A 22,839-nucleotide genomic window follows, 5' to 3' on the forward strand; every position below is an offset into this window, starting at 1 on the left:
TGTTTTAGAGTATATGTAAGTTTTCATCTGTTTTCTCTCTGCAATCTTGAGGCCACAGGACTAGACCTGTCTTACATCAAGACTTGGCAACCTTTATGACTCTATGGGTTTCACAAGTTGCTAGACTGGAAATGTGTATGGGTATATTCACATATTCACTCATATGTATGTATGTATGTATGTATATGTGTGTGTGTGTGTGTGTGTGTGTGTATGAATGAATGAATGAATGAATGAATGATATCTACCTTCTTCCCAGTGATCTTGAGAAAAATAGCTGGGAGGAAGGGAAGCAAGGAGGCGTCCTCTTTTCTTCTAGATGGAAACTAACTAGCTAGCAAGAAACTGGATGAAATTGCCCAGGCCACTTTTTTTTTTTTGAAGCCAAGGGCCTCATATGTTTTCCATGCTGTGAACAACTCACATTTTACAATCGGTATTTTTTTTGTATATGGAGTTAACCACTGTGCAAAGGTGTAGGTGGGTATACCCCATGTACAGAAATTATCCCAGTAATTACATGGGGTTTCCATATGCTTAGGAGGCCCTGTTGCACTCTTGCAAATGGAAATACCTGCTTCTGGCAGCAGTTCCTCCACAGTTAGCCAAGGCTTTTGACTTTCACATCTTCATGAGCTTTCAGGAGATTAGCAGTTCCATGTACTTTGATTTCTTCCTATAGTGTAGTTAAAAATATTCATCGAGCGCCACTATTTTACCCTCTCCTTTCAGTACTGACAATAACTCACAGTGAATGGATTTGGTTTACAATGGCCATTAAAGGGTTGTTATGAATTTTGATTAGGGTAAGGGCTACTTTAAGTGATAAAGATTTTCCCAGAGGCATTCTGTGAATGATGTTTGCTATTTCTTTACTGATGTTAGCTGCCCACAGCTGTTTTGTACTGATATCACCAATCTGGCTCCTTGTCTCAGCTGTGCAGGATGGTGCATAATATCTGAGATGCAAAATAACTGGCTTCAAAAAGTGTATTTCCTTTGAAAACATGCAAATGTCAGCATTACTGACCTCTGCAAGATCATGGGGAGGGGAGGGCTTTAGGAAGGGGGATCTTGCTTAGTGAAAGGGAGATTAGAAAAGCACAGTTCTGTCTCTAATAACAGGAGTTTTGTTGGGACTTTCAAGGCTGAAAAAAGCAGCATAGGTTTATTGATTATGAACAGATACATAAGGCAAGAAGTATCTTTAATGGGGATATCAGATTTGAGTTGCAAAACTCTGGACAACCACTAGGTAGCAGAAAAGTGATATAGAATGCTCTAACTCTTAGTGATCATCTGGAATTTTGCAGCCCAGCTCTAGTAGCCCTGCAATTTAAGTTACCACTAGCCTATGTTATTTTATTGCATTACATTATTATAGACTAATAGTTTCATCCTGAAAAGGTTGACTCCTCCTTCATTCAACTGGCATTTACTCCCATATAAATGTGGGGTGTTTTTGAAAATCTGAAAATAAACATTACGGAAGATATAGGATTTAGGTGTGTGCAATAAATCCAACAGCTGTCTCTCCCAACATATTTATCTGACAAAGTCAATTTCAGTGGATGAAAGCACTGTCATAAGAAATCCTTCCTGATTTTCATATTTACCTGGTGAAGCAGGTGTCACAATCTGTTTTCTTGCTGAAACATATTGTGCTAGAGCTATTGTTTTGGAACTGAAAAATGAACAGCAAAAATGCCAATTTTTAGAAAGAGTAAATTATGGGTGAAAAAATTGCCCTTCACACATACTTCATTCTTAGAATGTATGAGTTTACTCACAGGGGATGACCTTCTGCAGCTACCTCTTGGCCACTGAAGGTCAGGTCACTCATTGCCATGGACATATTTTATGTTATAATACTTGGCACTTATCTGCCCTATGAAAAGTTCAAAGTAGTGCCCATATATTATCTAGCAGCAAGCCCTGTAGTCAGATTACTCTGGGAAAAGAGGGTTGCTGCAACTACATCATTGGGACACCTGATGCTTTCAGTGCTCAGATCCAAAGGCAATAGAAAAACCTATGGCATATTTGGCATTCCACTACTCCTCAGCTGGCATTAGCCAAGTCAGATATTGCATTCTTACAACAAACAATTAGGAAAGGCATTGATTAATTGATTATATGCCATCAAATCATTGTCAACTCTTAGCGACCACATAGATAGATTTTCTCAGTGATGATCAGTCTCTAACATGGTCCTTCAGGTCCTCTTGAGTCCATCTACCTTGCTGCTGGTCATCCTCTTCTCTTTCCTTCCATCTTTCCCAGCATTACAGCCTTCTCCAGAGAGCTACAGTAGGTCTTTGCATGATGTGGCCAAAGTAGAATAATTTGAGCCTGGTCATTTGTGCCTCGAGTGAGAACTCTGGGTTGAAGGAAAGGCATACAGTACTCTTATTCTATGTTTGGATTGGAGGTAGGGTTGAGAGCCTATAGCTCACTCTTCAGCAACTTTATAAATAGGAGCAGCCTCCAAAGGAAAGGACAAGGAGTTGTAAACAGGTATCTTTCCCCAGTGGCAGAAACAACTACAGACATCTTTCTACAGAGATGATGTTAAATTAGAAGACCTTATGATAAATGTCACAGAGATAATGTCTAACTTGATGTGAGGGTAAAAGCTTTGAGTAATATCTATTTGTTCTTTAGAAAAATGGCCTGAGACTTTTACTTAAGAGCAATAACAAAGTTTATTCAGGATAAAAATATACAGTTCTTAGTCACAATTTCCTACTAAATAACATCTATGTGCCCTGCTACCCACTCACCCTCTGCTTCTGTCAGTTTCTTCCCAAAGATCAGGAAGGACTGGTGATATTCAGACAACTTTAAGAGAGGTGGAGTTCTTATAGTCTGCGGAGTTGGTTAATTAATCTTTCTGTTTTTATCTTATAAAGAAACCAGTTTTAAAAAAGGCCAAGCCATTACAAACCATTATGCAATCATTATGCAACTGAACTGTGTCCTCCTCACTGGCATATGAAGCCATGCCTGGCAATGCCCATAGTATGACTTTCAAAGTTATTCAGAAAAGAAACAGATAGATGCTCCTAGGACTATTCCTTATTTAAAAAATGGGTAGCATGCACTGCTAAGCACATACCCTTGGCCTTGACTGCTATTAAAAAAAACACCATAACATGGAATGAACCATCCATTTAATTATTTTGCATTTACCCATTTATCCCAAAATGTGCAGTCTTTCTAAGAAGTCTAAAAAGATTACCTACGCTTCATGCCTATCTCAAATAAGAAGGTTCAGAAAAGGTAGGAGGTAGAGGCACACTGGGGATTCTACTCAGGTTTACTGGAAAAATGTGGGTTTTTAGAACTGAAATCCAGAGTGTTCTCTAAGATACTATGCTGGAAGCCCTAGTCCATTATTAATAGTGCAATTGTGGTTTTGCAGAAAATGGAGATTCTGGTGATAATATTCATTGAAATATGCTTTGAAGTGTACTTTGGTAGCAGCCTAAAGCATATTCATCTGAAATGTACTACGTCAAAAATGTTATTTGCTCAGATCTTTATGGTTCATTGAGCAGGAAATACAGCAAAATGTGTCACAGGTTTGTTTTTAATGCAAGCGTTATATATATTGCATGGCTTTGGAGGTGTATCTTAGATGAGCTCTGGATAAATTTACAGTTATTATGGTTGAAGAAGAATATTTGCTGCACAGCTTAGCAATATTGAAAAAACACTCCAAGTGTTTTAGTTTATTTTGTCCATTTTTCCCTGGCAAGTGATAAATTGCTGCATGTAGACAATTTAAACTCAGCAGGCATATAACCTGCTCCAGTTATAATCTGTACTGAAAATCTAAGAGCAGAATAACTTTTAATTGCTATTTTTGCAAGATTTAGGGACTTTTGCCATTGTACATTCATTTCAGCCTGGATTTCATCCAAACAGTATACTCAGAAATATCTAGAGCAGGGTTTCTCAACTTGGGTTCCACAAGAGGTCACTAGGGATTCCCTGGGAGATCACAATTTATTTGAAAAATTATTCAAATTCGGGCAACTTCACATTAAAGAGTTAAGCTGCATTCTTTATTTTTAGTTTAAGAACTTAATGCATATATACAGGCCTACACATGAAACAAATACAATAATTTTGTAAATTCTGGCCTATATTTGAGCCTGAATGTGCAGGGGTTCCCCAAGGCCTGAAAAATATTTCAAGGCTTCCCCCAGGGTCAGAAAGTTCAGAAAGGCTGATCTAGAAAGTTAAATTCTGATATGTCTTCACAACGTGCCCTGAGAGACTAGGGAACATGGCATGAAAGTGAGTAAGGAATATAAGAGAAATTAATTCACTGCAAATATTCACCTCAAAAAAATCGTATCTTCATTCATAAAGGAGAAGTTTGAAGACAATAAGCATTTATTGACCTTCAGTTCTATCCCAGATATTGAATGTATAGAGTACAGCTTTGCTTTACCTTTTATCATTTATTCATTCTTAATTTGAATGATTTAATTTAAATTTGCTACCTTGAATGTCTGTGAGGATGCTACATGAGCCTTCTAATTGGTGGGATGTAGGCAACAGTATGTTAGCTTGAATGTAGTCCTTAAGTTATAGATCCTACCTTGTGTAGCATAGCATGTTGGGGTCAAACTTGCATTGCATAACATGAGCATATTAAGAGTAAAACTGGTTGTGTGTGTGGCATACTGTCCAAAATGTGCCCCAAAAGCCAGTATTATAATCTTACACTAAGCAGAGAATGCTGCATGTGATGTGGGTACAACTAAGGCTGGTAACTAGTCTACTATTTCTATCTTAGTAAATCGTTTATGTGAACCATCATGTCCTAACAGCCAGGAACCACGCTGAGACAAGGAATAGGTCTCTAGTGTTTATTACTGCTACATTAGACAGAAATTCCTAACAAACTGAAGAAGCGTGGGAAAAACCCATACAGATAAATCCCAAGAGTTAAGGCGGATCTGTGTCTCTTTGAATGGCTGCTCAACTCCTCAGTACTACGCATGCATTTTCCCCCCTGGATAGGGGCCCCCTCCTGCTCACTATCAGTACTCATGACACATCAAATCACCAAAGGCATGGTGGATATGCAGGGCCGCAACTAGGGTCTGTGTCGCCCGAGGCAAACATGGATTCCGCGCCCATTTTGGTGCCCCCCCAGCGTGGTGCCCAGGGCAAATGCCCCGGTTGCCCCCCCTAGTTGTGGCCCTGTGGACATGATGACCATAGCAAATTTTACATCTGGAAGTGTAATGAATAATATAGAGAAGGAAAGGAAAGGAAAGGAAAGGAAAGGAAAGGAAAGGAAAGGAAAGGAAAGGAAAGGAAAGGATGTCATGTTCACCGTTGTGGTGTTTATGCATCGTAACAGTTTACTTGCCAAAGTGCTGATACGTGTACTGGCTGGGAGGGTGCTGCTGAGAGCCTTGTACTCAAGACGTGCTGGACTGTGCCAGGGAGGAATGTGTTTGGGCTATCTCTTAAATGTCAAGGTCTTTTTACCCGTTGATCAGCAGAGCTCATTAGGAGCACCTGGGAATGTGGGGTTGTACTGTATGCGAAGGAGGGGGTGGGCTGATGTTTGAAACAATGATATTTAGTTTGAGTTTAGGCGCGCTTTTCTCATTCTCAGCTTTTTACCTGTTTGCACTCTTTTCTAAATAAACCCAGAACCTGAATTGTAATTTTGAGTCTGAGAGTTTTATTTGGATCAAGGCAATCATTACATAAAGCTGAGAATCTTTACTTTAAACTAGCCTCGCACTCTTTACCGGGAAATTTCCTTGCGAAAGGGGGACTAGCGATGGCAGAAGGGGGAAAGGATCCTACGGAGTTCGAGGAGGAAACGGGGCAACTTCCAGAGTCGACGTTCCTGAGCAGGGACCCGAGCTCCATCCCAACCCACCCCACACCCCAGTCGGGGGACTCCAACTCTACCACAGGATCGAAAAAACCCCCGGTGGACGACGTGATGGGACAGGAACAATTTATATGGGATGCCCTGATGGACCCCCGGCCCAGCACATCACGCTCCACCTGGAAGCTCCGCTGGCCTGACACTCCGAGGGGGGTGTGCCCAGATGTCTCGGGTAGCCCGCTACCTGAGGGACCGGGGCTAGAGGACTCCACCACACCAGATAGAATCAGGGTCCTGGAATCCAAAATCGAATCGATGGAACACGTCTTGCGTTCTATGTCGGCTGCCTTTGGCAACCTTGTTAAAATCGTCCGAGGTCCGGGAGCAAGCGGGCTGCCTAGCCTCCCGCCCTCACCATCACAGACCGCCGAAAGGAGAAGCCAACCACAAGACTTTCCATCAGGTCCGCGGGGATCCACTCCCATTGGGGGGGGGCTCCTAGTCATCCTTCTGCAGGGGTCCCACAGCTTGGAGGCACTCCACAGGATTTCCCGGTAAAGTTTGATGGTGACCCCGCTAACCTATCTTTTTTTCTTACCAATGCCGCCAGTTACATGCGACGCCATGACCACCTCTTTTCTTCAGAGGAGGAAAAGATCTCGGCGGTGGCCACGAAATTGAAGGGCAGGGCAGCTGACTGGTATGTCCAGCTGGCGGAGATTGAAGTGCCAGCCCTGGCCACTTTCGATGCCTTTTTGGCTGCGCTGAAGCGCTATTTTGAAGATCCCTTGGCTAAAGAGAGGGCTAAGGACGCTCTTAAAGAACTGGTACAAGGACAGAAGCCTGTGGCTGATTATGCTCTTGAATTCAAAGTTTTGGCAGGTAAAGTTCCTGAATGGTCCGAGGCCACCTTAATTGATCGTTTTAAGGATGGCCTCAATTGCGATGTATTGCGCTGGGCGCTTGGGCGAGATGATCCAAACTCTTTACATGACTGGATTTGCCTCGCTGGTAAAGCTGAACATGCCCAGCGCACCTTTATGATGGCCACCAAAGAGGACAAGCCTGCCATCACTACCCGAGCACCGTTTCTGCCATCGACCTCAAGATGGGATACAGAGAAACAACGCCGCTTTGTCCAGGGGCAATGCATCACATGTGGAAAACCGGGTCACCGCGCCATCGACTGCCCTAAGCCTAAAACACCGGATCGCCGTCCAAGGTACCACAAAAACCGTCCAAGAAACCACTCAACCCTCCTCGCAGATTGACGGCGGCACTGGCAACTGCAGACGACGACGATGTCTACACTCTGGGAGATGATTTAGCTGCCCTCAACCAGCCAGCAGAAAACGCTTTCCACCTGCCTTAACCGGTGCCGCGGGGCAGGTGGTAGAATCCAGGTGCGATTCCAACATGGTGAGTGCTGATTGCCCTATCCTCACGGTCAAAATTGAATTGGGATTTCAATCCAAATCCGTCGAGGTCTGGGCTTTGCTGGACTCGGGCTGTTCCAGATGTTTAATCCATCCTGACTTAGTCAAGGCATTGGATTTGCCCTGCTTTCCTCTTCCCAAGCCGCTGCTTTTTCAGCAGCTTGATGGCTCCACGGCGGGGAGGGGGCCTGCCACACAGTTTACGGGGGAAGTCGCTATGTGTATGGGCTCCCATTTTGAACTCCTTCACTTCATCATCACACCAGTGGGAAATCCTTTAGTGGTGTTAGGGATTCCATGGTTCACCACTCATAATCCTTACATCAATTGGAGATCCCGCTCTATTACCTTTGAGGATGGCTTCTATCAAGCTCCTCTTTTAGGACGTTCCATGCCTATGACGGCGGGGCGAGCAGAAATTGTTGCTCCTGTACCTTCTCCATCCCCCTTAGAGGGTCTACCGCCTATGTACTCAGACTTTGCTGATGTTTTTGGGGAGGAGGAGGCTGACCAATTACCCCCCCATCGTAAAACGGACTGTTCTATTGAGCTGCTTCCTGACGTCCCTTTACTGAAGCCAAAGATTTACCCCATGACTAAGAAAGAACTTACTGCCTTGCGGGAGTTCATTGATAAAAACCTAGCTCGCGGCTTCATTGAGCCGGCGAATTCGCCTGTTGGGGCCCCTGTTTTGTTCCAGGAGAAGAAGGATGGTACCCTCAGACTTTGCACGGACTACCGTGGGTTAAATTCCACCTCCCTCTCCAACAAGTACCCTCTGTCTCTCGTCAAGGACATGCTCGCACATCTGTCCACCAGCAGAGTTTTCTCAAAGTTGGACCTCCGTGAAGCTTATTATCGCATTCGCATTCGGGAGGGGGATGAATGGAAAACAGCTTTTAATTGCCCGTTGGGTTCTTTCCAGTATAAGGTTCTCCCTTTTAGTCTAGCAGGGGCTCTGGGAGTATTCATGCAGCTCATCAATGAAGTTTTACATGACCACTTGTTTAAAGGGGTTTTGGTGTATTTGGATGATGTCCTCATTTATACTAAGTCTGTGGCAGAGCACGAACGGCTTCTTAAACAAGTGCTCATCAAGCTTCGGAATGCCAAGCTTTATGCTAAGCTTTCTAAATGTGAGTTCCATAAGTCTCGCTTGGATTACCTTGGTTACAGGATTTCTGACAAGGGCATTGAAATGGATACTTTTAAGGTTAAAGCGGTGCTTACCTGGGAGCAACCCCAAACCCGGCACCAATTTCAAAGTTTCCTTGGGTTCGCCAATTTTATGGATCCTTTGTCAGGGGGTTTGCTGAAATTGCTCTGCCCCTAACTGATTTGTTGCACACAAAGGGGGTGGGGGAAACTCGCAAGGTTAAGAACCCGGGGGCCATGCTCAATTGGACTCCTGCATGTCAGGCTGCTTTTGATTGGTTGAAGGCTCTTTTTACTGAAGAGCCCATCCTTTCCCACCCTGACCCGGACCTTCCATTCGATGTTCAGGTTGATGCCTCTGATTTTTCTATTGGGGCTATTTTGTTGCAAAAGGATTCTGCTGGGCTTTTGAAGCCTTGTGCCTATCTTACTCGAAATTTTTCTGAAACGGAGAGGCGCTGGCATGTTTGGGAGAAGGAGGCTTTTGCTGTTAAAGCTGCCTTGGAGGCTTGGAGGCACCTGCTGGAGGGGGCTTCTTCCCCTATCGAGGTTTGGACGGATCACTGTCCTCGAAGCACTCCGTACACCCAGACGCCTCAGCCCAAAGCAAATTCGTTGGGCTCAATTTTTCAGCCGTTTTAATTTCCAACTTAAATTTATCCCAGGGAAAAATAACTTTTTGGCTGATGCACTTTCCAGACTGCCGCAGGACGAGGGGCCGGTTTCCAATGTAATTGGCACTGTCCTCTCAGGGCTGCAACTAGGTCTAGTGGCTGTCACGCGAAGCAGCACTAGGGGCCAGCAGTCATCTTCCTCATCTCCGGGTCCGCCGCTCCGCCCTCCAGGTCACAAGCCACCTCCATTGTCGGGTGGATTGCGCTCTGCGTTTATTTCTGTGTTGCGGTCTGACCCCTGGATTTTGGGGAATCCTGACAAAGTGTCCATTGACCTCGCCTGGGTTAAGGGATGGTTGTATGTGCCTGACTCTCAATGTTCTGCTATACTGTCCCATTCTCATGACAGTAAGCAGGCTGGTCACTTTGGTTTTCTCAAGTCCTTCCATTTGGTCTGGAGACAATTCTGGTGGCCCACCCTCTGGAAGGATGTCAAAGCCTATGTGGCTTCCTGCCCTGTCTGTGCTATGTCCAAGTGTTCCGCAGGTAAACCGCAGGGGGCTTCTGCAGCCTGTGGCTGACCCTTCTCACCCTTGGGAGGTGATCTCCATGGATTTTATTGTAGACCTGCCCCCCAGTCAAAAGAAGACTGTCATTTGGGTGGTCAAGGACTATTTTTCTAAGCAAGCTCATTTTGTTCCCTGCGCTTCCATTCCCTTGGCACAACAGCTGGCTAAGCTTTTCTTGGTAAATGTGTACCATCTGCACGGCTGCCCCTCTCATTTGGTGACCGATAGGGGCACACAATTTACCTCGAGGTTTTGGCGGGCTTTTTTGAAGCTCATTGGCACTGAGCAGGCGTTGTCAACCTCTTGGCATCCCCAGACAGACGGATCTACTGAGGTTCTTAATGCCACATTGGAGCAATTCCTCCGCTCATACTATCATCAGGATGATTGGGTTGACTTGCTCCCTTTCACTGAGGTCGCTTACAATAATGCTGTTCACCAGAGCACTGGGCAAACACCTTTTCGCGTTGTTTCTGGTAGGGATTTTGTTCCCGTTCCGGAATTTCCCCAACCTCCCGCTCTGGATGTTGCCGCCTGTGATTGGGGCTCTAAGCTGGCTGATTCCTGGCCCGTTATTTGAACTGCTCTTCGAGAGGCTCAAGCCGCCTATAAACTGCACGCTGATAAGCACTGGCGGTGGCAGCCCACTTTTAAGGTGGGGGAAAGGAAAGGAAAGGAAAGGAAAGGAAAGGAAAGGAAAGGAAAGGAAAGGAAAGGAAAGGAAAGGAAAGGAGTCTGTGAAACTAAGAGAAAAGGGAAGGGTGTAATAGTTCTAAATGAAGGTAATCTGATTTTGTGGAATGAGGTTGAAATCATGCATGTAAGTGAAGGGTTAAAAAGTATGTCAAAAACTAGAAATGCTGTCATCTTCAGTGTTGTGGGTGCATATGATATCCATAGGCTGGTGATAGTTGCATGTTATCCTCCCAGGAATGGTGAAAATGGAAGAATCAAATGTGATTGGGGAAAATTGGTGCAACATCCTGAATGAAAGCAATCTAAGGAAAATTATTCTCTTAGGTGACATGAATGGCTAGTTGAGAATGAGATGAGACAGTACAGACAAAAATATTGGGCTATTCAGACAGCCATGAATGAATGAGAATGATAATTCTTTAGTGAGCATCTGATCAGAAAAAGATCTGTTCCAAATACGTAGTTCAAGAATAAGAGTATTCATTCATATAACAAAGGAGAAAGAAGTGCATTCATACACAAAGCAAAGGAGTGGGTATAAATGTAAAACCTAGGTTGATTTGAGTGTTTATGATTGAGCTTCATTGATCACCAGGAGGTACTACATGACTGGTTTCAAGTTTATTGGGATTTTTCAAACAGAGGTAGCCAGATGTTATTCAGTGGGGTTCAAACCCTCTATTGGGAATTGACTTCACAGACCTTTACACTTTTATTATTATGATCACAATTTCGCTATATACAGTGGTTTAGCTTTAGGAACTATCCAGGTCCTGGCATAAAGCCAGCATGAAAAATAACACACAGGATGAACACTATATAAAAATAGAGAAATTCCCACCCTCTCCAAAAGAAGGGGGTGGAAGTCATGTAAAACAGGGTACATGGAGGCATCACATGATATATAGGTATCTCTCTGCTCTGAGAGCTTAAGGGAAGGTGGACTATATGGGTAGTCCTCATTCAGTGACCACTTGTTCAGTGACTGTTCAAAGTTACAGTGGCACTGAATGAGGGGACTTACAACTGTTCCTCATAGTTGTGGCCACAGCAGTGTCCCCACAGTCACATGATCACAATTCAGGCACTTGGCAACCAGCTTGCAATTATGATGGTCACAGCATCCCGCAATCATGTGATCACCATTTGTGACCTTCACTGCTGGCTTCTGACAAGCAAAGTCAGTGGGGAAGTTGGCAGGAGGTTGCAAATGGCAATCACGTGACCGCGGGACATTGTGACTGTGTGGGATTCGCCTAACAACAGCAAATGGAACTGCCACAACTGCCATTATAAGTTGGCACAGTCATGTGACATCGCGCTTTAAGACCATGTTGCTTAGTGATGGAGTTGTCAGTCCTAATTACCACTGTTAATCAAAGGCTACCTGTATATATACCATCCTAAGAGTTTTTAGATATCCCTTCCTGCACCCACTGAGTGCCAGGACCCAGATAGCTCCTAACACTAATGCACGGTATGTAGTCATCTAAGTATGAAGTTCCATGAGTTCAGTTCCTGGTAGAGGGTTTGAGACACATCGTTCATGATGAAAGACCTATCAGTCTTTCAAGTAGTCAAGGATACAAGGGTGATGAGAGGTTCTGAATGTGGGACAGTCTATTATTTGGTAGCATCTAGAATGGATCTTGATTTGAGTAGGCTGCATCTGTGCCTGACAATTGCAAAAATGCCATTGTTGTTGCCTTTTACAAAGGCAAATACAACAAAAGTGAATACAAACACTTGAGGTTTAGTCTGTTAAGAGTATCTAGAAAGTTGTTTTGCAAAATTCTGATTGAAAGGGTAAGAGAAGTGTCAATGAGCAAAATTTGGAAAGTTCAGGGTGGATTCCTGCCAGGCAGATCAGATGCTTGTTTTTCAGCAGATTAATGAGATACTAAGTTTGATTGAAAGAAAGAAAAATTACTGTACATTTGTTGATTTATATAAATGATAAAATGGATAGGCTTGAATCATGGAATGTTCTGTGTGAATATAGAATTGGTGATTGTTACCGAATGTGGTAAGAGTGGCATATGATGAAAGTAAAATAAATGGAATGCTGAGCTAATGCTTTAACATTGAACAGGAAGTAAGACAAAGATGTGAAATGTCTCATTGATCATTTAATATATGTATGAATAAATGTCCAAGAAATGCTTGTGGTGATGTTAAAGGTATGATAACAACTTTTAACATGATGCAAATATGTACATATTTTTGTATACAAATAATGCTGTGCTGTTGGCCGAGAATCCAAATGATAGATTGTATGATGCAATGAAGAATATGGATCTTCAGTGACCAAGGTAGTTGCAAGTTATACATAAATGGCCAAAATAAAATTAGAGCAAGTAGATGAAGTTGTGTATCTTGGTAGATAGTTTACTGTAGGAGAGCAAATATATGGAGAAGTTCTATGATATACAAATTCAGGTAGGAAGATAGGGAATAGTGTGTGGCCTGTTGCAAGAAATGGCTGTTTGTTGGAAGGTGATAAATGGCTGTTTACAAGAACATGCTTCTAGAATATGGAAGTGAAAGGTGTATATATGCCGGTTATGGGACAGAAACGGCATTGGTCGCACTTATGGATGATCTCTGGTGGGAGCGGGATGGAGGCAGTGCATCCATCCTCGCTCTCCTTGATTTCTCAGCGGCTTTCGATACCATCGACCATGGTATCCTTTTGGGGCGGCTCAGGGAGTTGGGGGTGGGTGGCGTAGTTTTACGCTGGTTCACCTCCTTCCTCCAGGGCCAGTCCCAGTCGGTGTTGATAGGGGAAGAGAGATCGACCACATGGCCCCTTCTTTGTGTTAGCAGATTGCTAGGAAAGCCTTTGGCCCAGGAGAGATCAGAAAAGTCACACACTAGGCATTTCTATAAAAATAATTTTATTTACAGAAAGCAAACATATTTACAGGCTCTCAGTGAGAGCTGCTTAACTCTCTACATGCCTACACAGAAGGGAAACTGAAACTAAAACAAGTCCAGGCAAGTTCTTCCCCCCAGGTGCAAAAATTAACAACTGAAAAGGGGACAATTAAATTCAACCTCTTCACCCGGCCAAAATGATTAGTTACCATAGTAACCTTAATCTGTAGTAGAAAACATATTAACACTTTGTGGGGTGCTGCAGGGATCAGTACTCTCCCCTCTCCTTTTTAACATCTACATGAAACCGCTGGGTGAGATCATCCATCACCATGGGATGAGGTATCATCAGTATGCTGATGATACTCAATTGTATATCTCCATCCCGGGTGAGGTAAGGGATGCCGTGACTACCCTCTCTGAGTGTCTGGGGCTGTGGGAGCCTGGATGGGGAACAACAGGCTTCAACTGAACCCTGGTAAGACTGAGTGGCTGTGGGTTAATGGTTCTTCCGTATCTGGGACATTAACATCTCTGGTTCTGGATGGGGTTGCACTGCCCCAGACAGACCCGGTGCGTAACTCAGGGGTCCTCCTGGACTCACGGCTTCTGCTCGGAGAGCAGGTGGCAGCCATGGCCAGGACAGCCTTTGTGCAGCTACATGCTGTGCACCAGTTACACCCCTTCCTGGATCGGGAGGCCCTTCGAACAGTCACTCATACCCTTGTTATCTCTCATATAGACTATTACAATGTGCTCTACATGGGGCTACCCTTGAAAAGTATCTGGAAGCTTCAGCTGGTCCAGAATGCAGCCGCGCGAGCTGTTTTTGGTGCCCCCAGAAGGGCACATGTAACACCGTTGCTGCGCGAGCTGCATTGGGTACCAGTTTGCTTCTGGGTCCAATTCAAGGTGTTGGTTATTACCTTTAAAGCCCTACATGGCACAGGGCCAGGCTACCTGTGGGACCGCCTCTTTCCCATTACATCAACCCATCCCACCCGATCGTGCAGAGAGGGCATGCTGCGGACCCCATCCTTAAGACAACTCCATTTGGTGGGGTCCAGGAAGCGAGCCTTCTCTGCAATAGCTCCTGCCCTGTGGAACATGCTGCCCCCGGAGGTGAGATTGGCCCCATCACTCCTGGCCTTTTGGAGGAGTCTGAAGACCTGGTTCTGCTGCCTCGCTTGGGGTGGAAAGAGGAATAGATCGACATGGGGAAGGCTGCTATAGACCACTCCTCCCACACTTGGACTGTTTTTAGATTCTTTTGCCACTTGGACTTTTTATCTTTACTTTTATTTATATTATTTATTATTGTAATTTTATACTGTATATTGATTGTTGTTTTAATTGATTGTTGTAAACCACCCAGAGTCCCCCGATGGGAGGAGATGGGTGGGGACAAATTGGATAAATAAAATAAATAAATAAATAACAACATAACAGCTGAGTACGATAAAGAAATTTATGTGGTCAAATAAGAAATTATAGGGCCAAGAATGAATAGGTGATGAATGAATGTAGGCTATATACAAAAGTGAGTGATCAGTATGAAAGAAATACATTGAGGTATTTTGTTAAATAGAGGATCAAATTGTAAAAATAAGAAGAAAGAGTAATGGGTTGAGAGGAAGGAGAAGATTGAGAAGGCTGTGGTTCAGTAGAACTCATGAGATCCCTAAAGAGAAAAGGTGGCCTTTTTTTTTGTAACTCTCATTACAGAAACTAGCTCTATCTGCACTTGAAATTAGGTTTTCCCCATCTGATCATTTTCAAGAAGTTGAGAAAGACAGAACTCTTCCAGAGAACTTTGGTGCTGATGCTATCTGTTCTTGGGATGAAGCTGTCGAATGTGTATATATAATGATTTTGGTATCATCATCATCATCATTGCAGATGTTTTAATTTAACCAGTTAATGTGTTTAAATCAATTACTTAATTACCATGAGTATTTTACAGACATGTGGTGGTATGAGAGAGAGAGAGAGAATGAATGAGAATGAGAATGGTGTTGGTGTAACCAAATTTTGTTAAATTCTTTTTCTCTTATCTCCTGCCTCCAATTTCTTTTACTTATGATGTCTTACTCTTTTTCTGCCCTTTGCCTGACATTGCTTACTCCAAAAGGAAATACTGTTTTACTGTGATGGGTGTGATTTAAGTATTTTCTTCATGTCAGTTTTACTGCTAAGTTTTCACAGAAATTCATAGCCTGGCCTTTTTCAGTTAGGCATCTTCAACCTTAATTTCTGGATTTCATGTCATATCTTCTGCCTGGAGAGCAGAAAAATATTTTGCTTTCTCATTCAAAATTATTGTGTGTGTTTTTTTTGCTGCAGAAGTCCTCAACCATGTAAACATAAAATCAATTGTATATTATGGTTGGTAGACCAGATATATGATCATTGAACAATTTTATTTTTAAGTGCTTTGTATTAAATAAACTTGTGAGTTATATACATAGGTGATAGAGGGGATATCATCTTTTCTTACCTCAAGTTAAATCCTGAATTTGATTGTTAAATTTTTAATTTCCACTCAGTTCGTCAAATCAACCTTTCTTTCTCTCCCAGCCCATTTCCCATATTTATGTGAAACAATTTACATATGGGAAAACCAGTGGCTGGTGTTCACACAACACAGTAACTTCATTACCCTCTTGATCATAGTTTACTAAATTAACCTGGTTGTCTGAATTCCCACAATGCTAATCAACTAGCCACATAGCTGGATTTGCACAAAATACTAAGCCATAAACTAGCCAACCACATTTTAGCCTATTGCATTGTGCGAATCCAGCATTGACTGATTGATTGGTTGATTTGAGTCCAGCACCTTAAGCACTACACCACCCTGTAAACTCAAATGTTAGCTATATAACTTGAATTTGAGAAGATTTAATGATAAATTCCCTTCTAAATCAATGAAGCCAAATTTCTAGAGTTTATTGGGGGAAGTAGTATATAGGGATAATGTAGTCAGGGTAGCAAAATTAGGTGTTTACTACCTCCTTGAATAAACTCATAGGTTTCAGCACATGTTCACTGCAAGGAGTCCATCTGGGCATTCTGCTTGATGTTCATCAGGAGGCTGTTCTTATTCTATTCTCTTTCCTTTTGTCTTTCCTTCCTTCCCTGCTCTGAGCACCTATCCTCAGTTTTATAGAATGTAGGGGGTAACTAGAAGCCAGCTTTCTTAATGTTCCATTTGTGACTCCCTGAATCTAGCCAGCAGATCAGAAATTATCTTGAAGCTAAACTTACTTTCCTAAGAACTCTTGGAGGAATTGTTAAGGTGCCATCTACTTTTTGCTAGACCTGTCTTTGTATACATGTGATTACAAGAAGGAAGCCTTTGTGGGGGAGAAAACTGAATTCCATCTGTTCAGGTCTAGCAGCATGGGGATAAATTTATCAGATGCTTTAAGGGAAGCTGTGATATCTTGCCAAAACTAGGGATTTGTCACATCAGATTATGTTTTATTTTAACTTAAATATTTAAAGAGAAAAGGGGAGAAGGTTGAATTTCAAGAATGCATTACATGTGTTTATTTAGATTATGTTCAGGCAAAACCTTTATGTCAGAGGCCCTCAGCCTTCTGGGGCCAGGAACACATTTGAAATTTTGAAATTGTGTCATGGGCATTCTCCCAGAATAGCTGCCATGGGGTGGTAAAACACCCATTCACCAAGGCAAACTGATGAATGAATGAATGAATGAATGAATGAATGAATGAATGAATGAATTACAGTCATTGACCAGCATAAGAAAACTGATAAAGTTTTTTCTTGCCATTTCTTCTCTGTCATCTTACTTTAGTCTGCCTTTTTCTAAACAAGTAGACACTCACCCAAACAAAGCACCTGGCTACAGCTATTCATTGTTCTTATTTTCTAAGAATACCTAAACCTACTGTAAGACTTAGAAGAATTACTGAAAAGATTATCATTGAAGCTGACTCTTCATTTTACATCATGTCTATTTAGTCTATCATTTAAATTAAAACATTTTTAGAAACTGAAATTTGGCATAGTATAGAGCTTGATGGATACCAACAGAGTTATTGTAGGCATACTGGTGCCCACTATGAAAGAAGCTCTGTTATGATAACTAAAAGTTCTACCAGGAAATGGGGCAACCTAACACTGACATTCTATGCATCCTTACACTGAATTAAGTCTCAATGTATAAAATGGGTCTTGCTTTCAAATAAATGATTAATAGCATTATTTACATTTACATTGTTATCTTCCTTCCCAATGAATTTAATAACAAACTTTTAATTCCACAAAGTTCTTCTTATGTTTTTTTTTTTGTGGGGGGGACAAAATCTCTCCTTCAATCCTTTATGTACACCCCCACAACCAAAATTTTGGCTTGGAATTACATGTTTGCAATTAAAACGCTCGCCTTATCTGTTAAGAAGAAGGATAACTACAGAAGCGTAAATAATGTGCATATTCAATCAGAGCTAAATGCTTTAAGATATATTGAAATTAATAGGAGAGAGATCAGTGTACATTAAAAGATGCACCTTAAATAAACAGGATTAAAATGTGCTTAACTTTGACTGGATGTACTTGGTAATAAAGCCATTTCATGGCAGGAAAGAAAAAAACACTCCCACAGCTATGTTGTAAGTAACATCACTACAGTGTTTAACAGCTGCAGAAGGAATATAAGCTTCCATGGGCAGTAGTCTGAATAAGTCTCATGCTTGCCCATACACCTTACACCTGGGGTTCCTTGGCAATCTGCTTGATTGCTGTGCAGGAAACTCATACGTTTGCAGTCAACTACATAATTGGTGGTACAGCATATCCAATTGTGTTGGTGACAAGCCCAGCTGTACTCTACGTGAGCAGGAAAAGTTATGATTACTTGATTGATGTTTTATGGACATAATTTGCTACTTCCTGTCTGCACCTGTACATTTTTTTTTTTTAGCTCTTCAGACACTCCAGTCAGAAAAGAAATGGTATGGGGAAGATTGTGCATTACCTATTACAATGAAGCGCACCCGTTGTCTAACAATTAACAAAAGGAGCTTGTAAAAAAAACAAGACAGAATCTGGATATGTTAAAAGGAAAGCGAAGAGGTGATTGAATTTCCAAAGCACCATTTCCATTAAAGGAGGTCCTTATTAAAAGAGGTCATCATGTCTTCATTGTGCAGGGATTAGTGGGACTTTGGTTTTGATGTCCTTGGGTCTGCCTTGATCATTTTGGACTAGATGTTATAACTTTTTGGTGTTTATTGTTTTTACTAAAAAGTCATTTCCTGTCTTGGGGTACACATCTTGGGATGTGTACCCCAAGATAGAATGTATTTGGAACAATCACATGGCTGGAATTTTGAATGATAATTCTGTTATGTGTACTTGCTCATGTTCTACCTATGGATTTAAATATCTGTACTATTATTAACCTTTTCAAATGACCATATTGCAAACCATATTGCTTTTTGGATGCCACAGTACAGCTTATTTATAATGGGCTATACCAAAGTAGTAAAATAAAAAAATTACTAAATTTGATAAGCTATTTTTAATCAAAGAAAATCACGAAGCTGAAGGTATCATTAGCAAATGTTTGTTATTTTGGTAGTGAACTTACTTTGTGTGTGTGTGTGTGTGTGTAGTCTCTTTACGGTGCCTTCTTTCTTTTGTAAACCACCTGCATTATGTTTTGAGTTTTACAATGTGGCATGATTTGTATGATTCTTCTCCTATGCCAAAAAGAAAAAGAAAGAAAAAAGAAAAAGAGAGAGTATGTGCAAGAGAGAAATAAAATAAATAAATAAATAAATAAATAAGAACGAACACTGGGCACAGAGATTATTGTGTGGACTAGTTTTATCACATGGGAAACTTGTTTCAAGTTGTTCTAACAAGAATTCAGTCTGATTGGTTTGTAACTATTCAGTCACTTCAGTCACTTGGTAACCTGGTAGACATCATTGCTCCATGACCGTCTGTCAGTAACTGTCTCTTTGAGTTCTTGTAAGTTTATACTTGTGTCATCAGCAACAGTATCTAGCCCATCTTGTTGGCCTTTTTCAATTGCTTTTCACTTTTCTAAGCAACATCTAATTCAACCTTCTGCAATGTGCAGAAAAACCAGTTAAACAGTTAAATCATGTTTGAGGTGGTGTTGAGCCTTCTCCTAAAACCTCCAGAGATGGAGAAACCATAAGCTCCACATGTAGACTGTTCCACTGTTAAACAGATACTATCATCAGGACAATTTTCCTTCCATTGAATTAAGCACAGATAACTGCAACTTTTACCCATTGTTTCTGCCCCTAGTTTCCGTGACAATGGAAAATAGTTCCTGACCCTGTTCCCTGTGACTCTCTTTTGTATTCCTGAACACTGATACAATGTCTTCTCTCCATCTTCTTTTCTCCAGACTGAACAACCTAAGTTCCTTCAGCCTGCTGTCGTAAGACATGTCGAGCCCCTGTATCAACTTTCTCGCCCTCTTTCAAACCTGTTTAAATCTGTCAGTATCCTTCTGGAAATGTATACAGAAACGTACATAGCACTCCAGGTGTGGTCTCACCAGTGCAAAGTACAGGTGAATTGTACTTTTATTTCTTATTTGATTATGGATATTTGTATGACTCTCCAGATGCCTCTGAATGGCAGACAGCAAGAAGACCAAGGGTTAAAAAAAAAACCCAAACACTGATTCATATACATTATCTTGGCACTAACCAGTAGGCTTATAAAAACGTCACCCAACTTTGATACAGTGCATCTAATATAGCCCAGAACTATAAGCTGTTCAGGATTCAGGAGCTATCTCAAGTATTCCTTTTATCCACTAAGTATTACCTAGATTTAAAGTGGGGATGAAGAAATGTTTTTCTATCAGGGTAGATGAGAAAGAAACAATTGGTGGATGAAATAAGAGCCAAGATGTGTGGGGACACCATTCAGTCTCTAGCATACTCTTTTTTCCTCAGACACATCTTATTTTTTTTCTCTCATCTCTTTCTTTCAGGCCCATCTATAGAAAGGTGAATAGCTATGACCTGTGGCCCACACCCATGTACTATAGGCAACTTTGGAAATGCCTATGCCAATGGCTACAAGAAACTAAGCTGAGGGCCCGCTACAGCTCGAAAAGCACAGGTTGTTCACCACTATCTGAATGTGATTTCCTTCTGGCTTGCAGCATGACATTTTGTTCTCCGGGAGCTCATATCTGCATCGACTAAGACATTTGGTGAAGGGTAAGTAGGGCTACCAGATCTCAGTTGCAAAAATCTAAAAAACCAACCAGATAGCAGCAAGGAGACACAGAAATAGCTACCTCTGTGCTACCCTCTAGTGGTTTTCTGGACATCTGCAGTCCAGATGTGATAGTTCTAGCTAAGGCCCTTAATGGCAACATACTCAGGGGCTATTGGCTCAGGAGTCTTGGCTTGGCAGTCTGTTATTAAGCACAGGTCCAGTATATCTTCACTCAGAACCACCAATATTTCAGTCTCTGCCTGAATGCCTGCTGGATGCCGGAGTCATGACCTTTATTTTCTCACTTTCTTCACTGATAAGTAGGTAAGTGTTAAAGGGCACTTTCAGTAAACCACACTGAGGATTTTAAAAACACTCTGCCCATCTCTCTCCCTGACCTATGTTGTGACATAACCTTAATTTTGAAAACAAAACATTTCATCATACCTTTTCTATCAGACATGTACAATAAGCCAGTTATTCCTTGGCTGGTCAGACATTTGAAGCTGCAACTTTTAGAACATTAATTGTTTAAGTCTCTAAATTAAAAATTCTAGAATGTTTTTTCTCTCATCGGAATTGTCGTCTTTTAATAAGGAGAGCAAATCTTTAAAAACTCACTTGAATTTTGCAAAAAATAACTTGTGTCAGGGTTTTTAACCAGACCTTGGCCCTGCTTGTTGAGCAGTTAACAGATAGGAAGAAAATGTTTGCTCTTAGATTAAAAATCTTACAAATATGTATTTGAACAAAGTTCCTGGGATGAATTTTATATACTTTTCTATTTGTGTCTGAATACTGCCCTCTGTTGTTTAAGAACAGAAATCTATAATCTAAACAAACATCAGCATGTCTAACTACATGTGTGAATAAATAGAAAAGTCTGGATATTTCTTTATATTTAAACATAGTATCTTGCACAAGCTATAGCATAGAGGAAGGGTATTTAATTGCTCCCATCCATGAAGACCAATTCCTTATACAGATCTGGATTTTTTAATTTAAATTTGAATTCAGATTCCAGATCATAGTGAGGAACATGTGATGGTGGTGGTAGGGGGGGGGCGGGACTCTAAATAAACATGAGATAAAATGGGTTGTGTCCCAAATCTCCAAATGATGCCAGATTGAATCATATGATCTCTGCTGATCCCTAGTCTCAAAGACTTATTCTATCAGTCAGAATAAAAAAATCAAACCAAAACTGAATCATACTGCATCCATGTTGAAACCATCCATAACTAACAGCATATTGGCATTGAATTCAGTGAAAGAAATCAAACATATCAAATGGAAGGGAGATTTTTTTCCCCCCTTTTCTTTGTGAAGTATCTCCTTTTCTCTGGGCCAAACACACTTGCTCCTGACAGTATTTACCTTCTAGATGCATGTGCATCTAGTCAATACATCTTATTATCCTGATCCTTATTTCCTATACAGAAATGGTCCATTCTTCCTAATAGAATAGAACGTTTATGTTTTCTTTAGCAAAGGTGATGGCAAATCAGATTTTTACTATTATATATACAAAAGTGATCTATAAGAAACTATCTTACCAAGTAATTTCTCCCTCAGCCTCTTCAGGGTTTTTTTAAGCAATTATTTTCCTATTGGCAATGTTCTAGGAGGATTTTGCTAGTGCAATAGGGCTTTTTTCATCCCTTGCACACCCTCAAATTCTTCCAGAGGGTATTGGGAACCTGTGGAACAAATTTTACAAGTCCATTAAGAAGGGGCTTCAGCAGTGAAGAAAATCACACCCCTCCCTTTCATTACTGTAGTAGAAAACCTTTTTACTAACCTAAATATACAATTGCACCCCTGTAGTTAATAGCGATAGGCATTATAAGAAGGCTATTAGAAGCATTGGGCTGAAATTGCTTCAGTTTCTAGTAATGGCTAGTCAGAGCCATGTAGGGGGCTTTAGGAGGAATAGAAGGGCAGCTGTGATAACAATAGTAAATATTAGAGCTCTTCAGTGTATCAGATTCCAGAACAAATGCTATGGAGCATTTTGGGGTGCTCACATAGCACCAGCCTTAAGGCAGCTGCACCTTTTCTCCCAATTGCATGGTTACTCTGCACAAGTGCAAAGCAATTACAGGAAAAGATGCATTTGACCTAAGGAAATGCAGACAGGTGCTCCATGACCACCCCTGAATGCTCCATAGCACCTTTTTGCCCCCCAAATCAAAGTGTCGCCCAACTTACTAGCATATATTATGCACAAAAGTAACCTTATGATACCAGGAGAGCTCTTCTGGAGAGGGCCTTGCTGTCTGAAGTTTCATTATCTGGCACTACTCTATCTATTATCTTTCTAACCTAACAAGCCAACCTTAATTCCATCATGTTCATATAACACTTTATACATTGCT

This window comes from Candoia aspera, chromosome 6 (genome assembly GCF_035149785.1).
Source record: "Candoia aspera isolate rCanAsp1 chromosome 6, rCanAsp1.hap2, whole genome shotgun sequence".
NCBI lineage: Eukaryota > Metazoa > Chordata > Lepidosauria > Squamata > Boidae > Candoia > Candoia aspera.